The following is an 8,766-nucleotide window of genomic DNA, read 5'->3' as shown; positions in this document are numbered from 1 at the left end:
GTGAAACAAGATTTGCTCTGCTGTATGCAGACGTGGTGTTGGTTTGTATTTGTCACCTGCTGTGTTGCCAGTAGCTATATAGCTGCCTGAGGCCAGTGGGTGCGACCCCCTTCCCCTCCCTGTACTGCAGAGATGGGGAAGCTTGCCAAAACTCCCTGACATGCCTTTCTTCTCTTGTGAACTTTCAGCTGCTCAACTTTCCTACAACCTTAACAATTGGTATCATAGTCAAGCAGACCAGATCTGTTCTGTCTCGTCTTGGCAGTCCCAGTGTGGAGCAGAAGTTTCTGGTATTCTGAATATGATATTGCAAGTTTAATCTGTCATTTTAGCAGCCCTCTGGCTTCTTTCTGACTCCCTTTTCCAGCTCCATGGCCTGGTGTTCTAGCAAAGCCAAGAGCCATACCACCTGGCATTGTTATACTGGATACCGACAGATGTGACCGCTCTGGAGAAACATTCCTTATTTGAAGTCAAAGAAGATGATGAGTGTGAACCTTGGGGCTTTGGGATGCAAGGTGATATTCCTTTGGATGCCTCAACAGCAGGTTTTGCCCTTATCAGGTGTGTCTTGGGTTTTCTCCCAGATGTGGCCTACGATGCTTGTGCTGTAAAAGTGCGTGTTACAGCCTTGGGTGCATGCAGTTAGCTGCAAGGGCTGAGGGAACATATCCATCCTCCTCTCCATCACTTACTGAGCCCTCCATGCACTGCTGCAGCTTTTCTTTCTAAACAAATTCTTGAGAACCTTCTTTCTGTTCTCTCTCCCTACTCTGGCAATAAAATTTCTCTGTTGCTCTCAAAGACAGTCTCTTGTGGTATTACTGGAACCTCAAGATCTGTGAAATGCAAGTTCTTAATAGTGTTGCCTGCTGTACCCTGGAGTGGGTAAAGTTATAGCCCTGCCAAGGCAGCAGTAGAGTAGGCACAAGGACAATTCTTGAAGGAGAATAAGACTTATGTATCCAGTAGACAGTATTTCCAGTGTCTTGAAGCTCTGTAGAAGGAGTTTTGGTGGTAATTAACACACTTCAAATTTTTATGCTGTGTTTGCATGAGCTGTGGTAAATTGCAAGCTGTGCAAGTCCTACCAGCTGAAACACTGAATAAACACACAAGAAGCCTTGTGCAGCGTAAAAGTCACATGCAGTGTGAATCTGTATAGCCAGCACAACTCGGAGTATTTCTTTGTGTAAAAGGGTTTCAGTTTCCAAGACTGATTTAACCTCCCTCAGGAGAGAAACCAGGAGAATTCTTCTGGAGCAAGTAGATTGAAGATGGCTTGGTCCAACTACTGTGACGAAAGCTGGGTTCAAAGGAAAAGCCTACTGACTTCTAGATCAGGAGATGCAGGTAAAGGCTGATGGAAGTAGAAGTGGTGTTGTTTTTAAAATTTTTTTTTTTTTTTTTCTCATAGAACTTTGTTTAAAGTTGAAATCTGCTGTTGGGAAATGCAGTTCTGCTCCACAGCAACTTTTCTTCCTTCTAATTTAAGATAATTGTCAAAATGGTGATTCCACAAAAGCAAAGCCAAGCTCTCCTTGAAGGCTGGTTGTGACTGGCAGGCACAGTTAAGGCCACAGTTTCCAAAATATCACATGAAAGAAAGAAATATTTCAAAGTCGTTCTGGTTGGACAACAGTATATTTATACTTACGTCTTTTTCCTACTTTTTTGAAATATTTTGTTAACCAGAGCATGACTTTATTGTATTGCAGTGGCATATCTTCAAAGCTGCTACATTCTTGAGACATCTTTTGCTGTCAGGGCTTTATAGTTTAGTCACTATGACTCGACAGACCTTGTGTTTCAGTATTAATTCCTTACGTTGCCTCTACAGATGTTGCCGTTGTAGACAGTGAGAATGGTTTGGTTCTAATGTTCTCTTGGAGACACTGTTAGTTATTTCACGGTGCCATTTGCAAGTAATGCGACTGCTAATGTGCATACTGGGAGGCTGAACATTCAGATGTTTTGTAGTGATTTGCCTTTTTCTCTGCAACTTAATAATAGACTTCCAGCCCTGTCTGCATGTGTGCTGCAAATTTTCCCACTGTTCTACTGGGAAGAGGGATTCTTTAAAGATAGGATCAAAAATCTCACTCATATATAGTCTTCTGTTCCCACTGCTGCAGACAGAACTGGTGTGGGGAACTTGAGGAGATGCAGGATACCAGCGACTTGGTTTTTGAATGCTGCTTTTTCCTTCCTGGGTATTTTTGTTTCAGTGAAAGTATCTCTTATAAAGACAGATTTTGATAGGAAGCTTAATAAATATGCACTGGAACTTGCTTTAAGTGGTTCATCTGAGGTGTACTTGATAGTGCCTATACATACCACTCACACAGTATTTCAAACACAAGTGGTAGTATTAGCTCCTGCTGCTCCTAACTCTACCAGAAGTTACAGTTTTAGTTCTTTGCGGGAACACAGTGAGGAAGCAACCTCTTAGTGCTGTTAGGTGAGCCAAAATGCTGAATCTGGTTTACTGAACACTCCATGTATTGAAAATTTCCTAGTCAGTGTGCTGACAGGCCAGCAAGTTGTGTTAATATCTCAATACCTCAGGGCATTTATAAAATTAATCTTTTGGCATTTCTATTTGCTTTTTGGCTCAACATCACGATCAACTTTTTATCTTTTAAAAGTTTGGTTTATGACTGTCATTTAATTGATGATAACTACAAAATATACTAGCTGCAAAGGAATAAATAAAAGAAATGCAAGTAGTATAATTTGGAACATGGTAATCTTAGTAGCCTGAGTCATGAATTTCATCATCTGCTGCAGTTAGTATAATTTTATGATTCATAAATCTATTCATTTCTTTTTTTAGTGTGTCATCAGATAAACAGCTCAACAGTAAGGTGGCAGAATTGTCTTGTCTCACCCCGGTTGTAGGAGAGAAGGCAAGTCTGATTGTTCCTATGTATACATAGTAAATCTGTCCCTCTGACCTCTTAAATCTGCAAAATAGCTTCCTGTGCTTCAGTGTAGCACTAGCTCATTAAGGCATTCAGATTATCAAATGGCCACTACCTCAACCTAAAATTTATAGTTTGTTCAAATTGTTTAGAAATGCATTTGTTCATTTGCTGAAGGTGACCTTCCTCTATGGATCAGTGCACAGACACTTGCAGAGTGATCCTGGGCTTACTTAAGCAGGAAGTGATCAGCATTTGCCTAATGTTAAGTCAGCGCTACTACAGAAGTACTGTCAGGCCCCCAAATAGTGGATGACTCTAACTTAATTACAGAAAATACGCTTTTTCCATTACTCTCTGTGGATTCATCTACAATTTAAAATCCTCAAGTGGTGTGATTTGTTTTGGAATGTCCCCTCCATCTAGGTGCCATGCAAGCCACAGTACCTGCCACCTACTGAACCTGAAGTTTGAAAAGCCCTATGGAAAGGATCAGTCTTTAGATAGGTAGGTAGGTAGAGATACATAATTAAATCAGAACTCTTCATTCATGAGAATGAATTTGCCCTAGTAATGTTTGTTTTTCAGGAACCAGTGGTGAGAAGAAACAAGTTATGGGCATATAAATATATGACCAGCATCTTTGAACCCATAGTCATTCACTAAAAAATCAGTATCCTCAGTTCACAGATTCACAGAGTCGATGACATTGGAAGGGACCACAGTGGGTCATCTGGTCCAACATCCCTGCTCAAGCAGGGTCATCCTAGAGCACAGGGCACAGGATTGAGTCTAGATGGTTCTTGAGTATCTCCAATGAGGGAGACTCTCTGGGCAACCTGTTCCAGTGCTCAGTCACCTGCATAGTAAACAAGTTCTTCATATTCATGTGTAACTTCCTGTGCATTAATTTCTGCCCATTGCCTCTTGTCCTATTTTTCAGCATCATTGAGAAAAGCCTGGCTCCATCCTCTTGCCATGCTCCTTTCAAATACTGATAGACATTGATACATAAATAAGCTTATGGTAGGGAAAATGCCATACAAGCTGAAAGTGCTGAGGCACTGACTCATGGCACTGTCTTCGCCAATTGATGATACAACCATAGTGTGACATGAAGTGGCAGCACTTTTCACTGACCCAAAGCCTGGGTTTTAAAAATGCTTGCCAGGGTCTCTCTCTGCCATGTGTCTGTCCATGTTAAGGACAGCTGAAACTGTCCTGCACTGGCATGCATACAGGTATGCATTTTGGTATTTGTATTTAGATTATTCTGTGACTGCAGCTTTCTGGTTTTCATTTAATTCACCTACATCTGCTTTATAAAAAGTGGCTCAATTGTACCATTGGAAAAGATATGTTAATTCTGGAATGGTCCATGAACTATCAGCCACTGTGTAATATCTCCAAATTTTTTCACTGTTTTTACAAATCTTAATATGATAACTCACTTCCATTTGCATAACTTGCGGTGCAAGATCATGTGACTTCCAAGGAATATACAAAATCATGTATTTTGACCATGCACTGGTCATGTTAGTAACCTAAAAACCAGGTTAAATTAGCTTTATCAAGTTAAATGCCAAACAACTTCAGCATAAACAATTGGAGAAGATAGAATTTTTTAAGACTTAAAATGTGTTCAGTGACTTCAGTTCTATGATCTCTTGTTTCAGTAAAATACCAGAGAAACTTTGGCCAAGGTACCTTTTCCAGATTTCAACATCTGTCATCAAGGAAGAATAAAAACTCACCAGAGATAGTTTAGAGAGGAGTATGAGAAAGTTGCATGTCTACAAACTCAGACCTGTGGGCTAGAAAAAGATTTAGGTAAAGAGAAGGTTTAATTCTTCAAAGAGGCAGAAACTTAGAACAGAGCTGAACAAAATGGAGCTGTTCCTATGTCTTTCCTTTGGGGATTAATGGATTGAATTTTACAGCAAAGGAAGTTAAAGATAGATATAGCTTCAAACTGAAAGAGAGTAGGTTTAGGTCAGATATCAGGAAGAAATTCTTTACTCTGAGGGTGAAAAAAGTTACCCAGATAAGTTGTGGATGCCCTGTCCCTGGAAGTATTCAAGGCCAGGTTGTATGGGGCTCTGAGTAACCCGATCTAGTGAAAACCAGCAGCCATTGGAACTAGATGATACTTAAGGAATACTTAAGTGTATACTTAAGTTACACTTAAGTGACTTTCCAACCCAAGTCACTATATGACTCTATGATATTAGCAGGAAAACTCCCATTCTAATTCAGCATAATTAAACTCTGGGATGTATGGCTTTGTAGTGAGGTAAGTTACTACTGAGTGGAGACTGGGCTGGAGAACTAGTTTCCTGTTCTACTTGGCTCTGTCTTTTGATTTTTTTTTTAATGTATCACTTTGCCTTAAGCCATCACTATTAAGTAGGTTGGTTTCAGCTAGGAAAAAAATGTGTGAACTTCGAGTACATTGAAGTAGGTAAATTAGAAAGAAGAAACCTGTGTCATAAACTCTGTTGCTGATGGTAGGGAACAGAGACCTGGGTTAACTGTGTGCAATTGAGATGTGTCAGCCCAAGGAAGCTTAAAAAGTGGCTGACATTTTTCCTTTATTGGAAGCTGCACACGAGTTGCTTAGTACCAAAGGCAACCTGACATTTGCAGAGACCTGCAGCACTCAAATTAATAGGTTCTACTTGCAAGGATGACTTCAAGAGAGGCTTTCTCCATCGTAAAGTCTTGTTCAGTACATCTCTAAATCAGTTTTGAAAGTTTTTAATCTATTTTATGCAAAGGCCTGGTTGTCAAATCCATTGCTGCAAGCAGCAACTCTTTTGTGGCCGGAATGTTACGGGTAGATGATTAGCAAGATACTGAGCTTTGTTTGGATACAGGGCTGAAAATACCCACAAGTGCCTCATCCTGTTGGACAACATTCTATTTAGAATATGCTGCCTATATGTCTTTCACAGGGGAAGACTTGCCAGATGATAGGCTGCCCTCTGGTAAATTGTCATTGAGCTCAGCAGGAAACTGCATTTACATCATTATTTGTATGGGACCCAACTGCCTTTTAAATATCTGCTGTAAATGGGACTGACTTTGTCCCTTGATGGAGTTTACCAGAATCTTACATGCTGTTTGCATGCTTCTTCTTTTCTTACAAACAGAACCTGACTACAAAAAGACTGTATCTTTCTATAGAGGTCATAATTTGCTGTTGATTTCCCTTTACTGTGCTTGTTTGGCATATCTACTGCAGAGGTACTTACGTTGATCCAGTCACAGCTGCCTTCAGACAGAGAAATAAGCAGCAGAAGGAGGGGAACTTCTGAGAAATACAGCTCCTGCTTTTGTTCAGCTGTTCCTGGTAGGAGTAATATTATTAATAATACACCAGTTTGATGCAAGCAGACTTGTTTTTTAAAGGGAGCAAAGTGTTCCAGACCATTAGCTCATACTGTATTTTTCTATTAGCAGGAAAACTGAAGATCAGAGGCTGAGGGGGAATCCTGAACCAGGAGAAGGTAAAAAAACCTACCTCACTCTTTGCAAGGTTGGAAGGGACAGCAGGAAATTGTCTAGTCCTATCTCCTGTCCAAACCAGGATCAACTACAGAAGTAGACTGCTCTGGACCGTAATCAGTTGGGTGGTAAATACCTCCAAAGATGCAGACTTCCAATGTCTCCATGCAGTTTGTTCCATTATTTGATCAGCTTGACAATAAAAAGCCCTTTTTCTTACATTTAAATGGAATTTCTTGTATTTCAGTTTGTGCCCTTTGCGTCCTTTCATTAAGAGTTTGGTTCACTTTGTTTTACAGTCTCTTATCTGATATTTATACACTTTGATAAGATCACCCCTGAGCCTTCCAGTTTTCAGGCTGTGAGCGCTCCACTTCTCCAGGTGTGGCAAATCCCCCGTCCATGTAGCATCTTCATGAATCTTTGTTTCACTTTCTCCAGAATGTCCATGTCCCTTTTGTAGTTGTGAGCCCAGGACTGGACCTCGTGGTCCAGAGGACTCACCAGTGCTGAGTAAAACAGAAGGATCACCCCTCTCTACCTGCTGGTGATTGGCACAGGCTGGTGCTCCCCCTCTGCCCCAGTACAGGGAAGATCCCTCTGAGATTTCTTGGACGAGATGTTTGAAAGGATTGCTGTGCACCTGCAGACCTGAGCAGATGTATAAGTACTTCGTACGTGTTTGTGATCTTGGTGACTGATGGGCGAAAGTTTGAATCTGAAAATACTTGGTGTAGTTTAACTGAAAGAAAAACTTTAGTCACTTGAATGACAAAGGATTGCTGAGGTAATCAGCTCTGTTGCAGGCACATTCAGTAGATAATTAGGGGATCATGATGATTAGGGGGCAGTTTTCCTGTACCGGGGAAAACTCCAAGCAAGCTCAAGGTCTGACCAGGAGCTGGCAGCTTGTGCTGGCAAGCTACACAAGCTGCACAATGGAGGGGAACAGGAGTAAGGATGACCACCCCACTCCAGAAAGGGCAGCCCTGGGGAGGACTAGGACAACAGTAGCCTCCCTTTTTATCGTGAGCTGGCTCTTTGCATTTTCATCTTGGTGTCTGAAATGTTAACAGGGCCATAAATGCTAATGTAATTACTGAGCTCTGACACATAAAAACAACCCAATCCCCCATGACCATGCAGTGTTGGTGCTCCTGCTCTCCACTGCTGGGTGGTGAACAGCAGAAACAGGGTCTGGTTGACGCAGGTTGAGAATCTTGCCTAAAATGAAGCATTACCAGATTTTCTGTGATAAGCACCTTTCTTTGGTGTCTAATCTGTAATTTTGTATTCTGAAGAACAGCAAGTCCTTGGAGGGCAGATGAAAAGTAGAGGGAGGGTGGAACGATCTGGCACCTGGGAAACTTGGTACTAGGCAAGGGTCCTTTCGGCCATGTTTTGCTGCCAGCAAAGTCCCAATAAGTACTGAACCATTGTTCAGCTATGGTCTTGCTGAGGACTAAGCATTCCTGTTCTCCAGTGGACAGGAAAGGGACAAGCTCTGAGTACTCCTATCCACTATAAATTCAACCTAGGAGGTACTGTAAAGTGGGAAGTGTGCTCTTAAGTTGTGGTCACTGAGAGTAAAACAGAGTGCTCTTTACTTTCTACAGAGTCTCAGGCCTTGTGGCTGGTGTGTGAGACGGTGAACCAAAGCCTTGAAGTTCTCATTCTCTTCCACGTGTCATCAATGATGCAGATGCTTTTCATGGCAATCTTTTGCTAGGACTAATGATTATGGGTTGGAAGGCCAACTTTAGAAGTGCTTTGGATGTTGATAATCAGACTTTTAGGCTGAAATTGCTTTGAAAGCAGTAAAGGAATTAGAGCTGACTCCTGTTAAAGCAGCCGTCCTTGAAAAGAAATCATCTGAATCTTCTTATAAGTCTCTTGGCTAAGAGTATGCTTGAGGTACCTGATACTTATTAACCTTCCTTCTATGAAAAAGTATGGATATTTTGATTCCAATATCTTACTATCTATTTGAAAAAATACGGGGTTTTTTGTAGTACATGGTCAATCAAACTCACTGGCAGACCAATCATCTCATGACACTTTAATTGTTCTCCTTTCATCATGAAAATAAAGAACCCTGCAAAATCTCCTGCTATAAGGAAGGGCACATACATGTAATTATAGGATGCTTTTGGTGTTTAAAAAAAAAAAAGGAAATTAAATGACTAATACATTTTGCTGGTGGAACTGACAGCTGTAACAAACCTGCTTCTCTCATCAGCTGTAAGCTTTTATCCCTGCCTTGTACTAATGAATAAATCATCTTATTACATAAAATTACATTCTAATTGCTCCTGTGTCAGTCTATTTCAAGTTA

The sequence above is a fragment of the Chamaea fasciata genome, unplaced genomic scaffold (genome assembly GCF_029207755.1).
Source record: "Chamaea fasciata isolate MVZ Bird 193981 ecotype frontalis unplaced genomic scaffold, bChaFas1.0.hap1 SCAF_1, whole genome shotgun sequence".
In the NCBI taxonomy this organism is placed as follows: domain Eukaryota; kingdom Metazoa; phylum Chordata; class Aves; order Passeriformes; family Sylviidae; genus Chamaea; species Chamaea fasciata.
The sequence above is the reverse complement of the archived record's forward strand: the minus strand, read 5'-3'. Positions refer to the sequence as shown.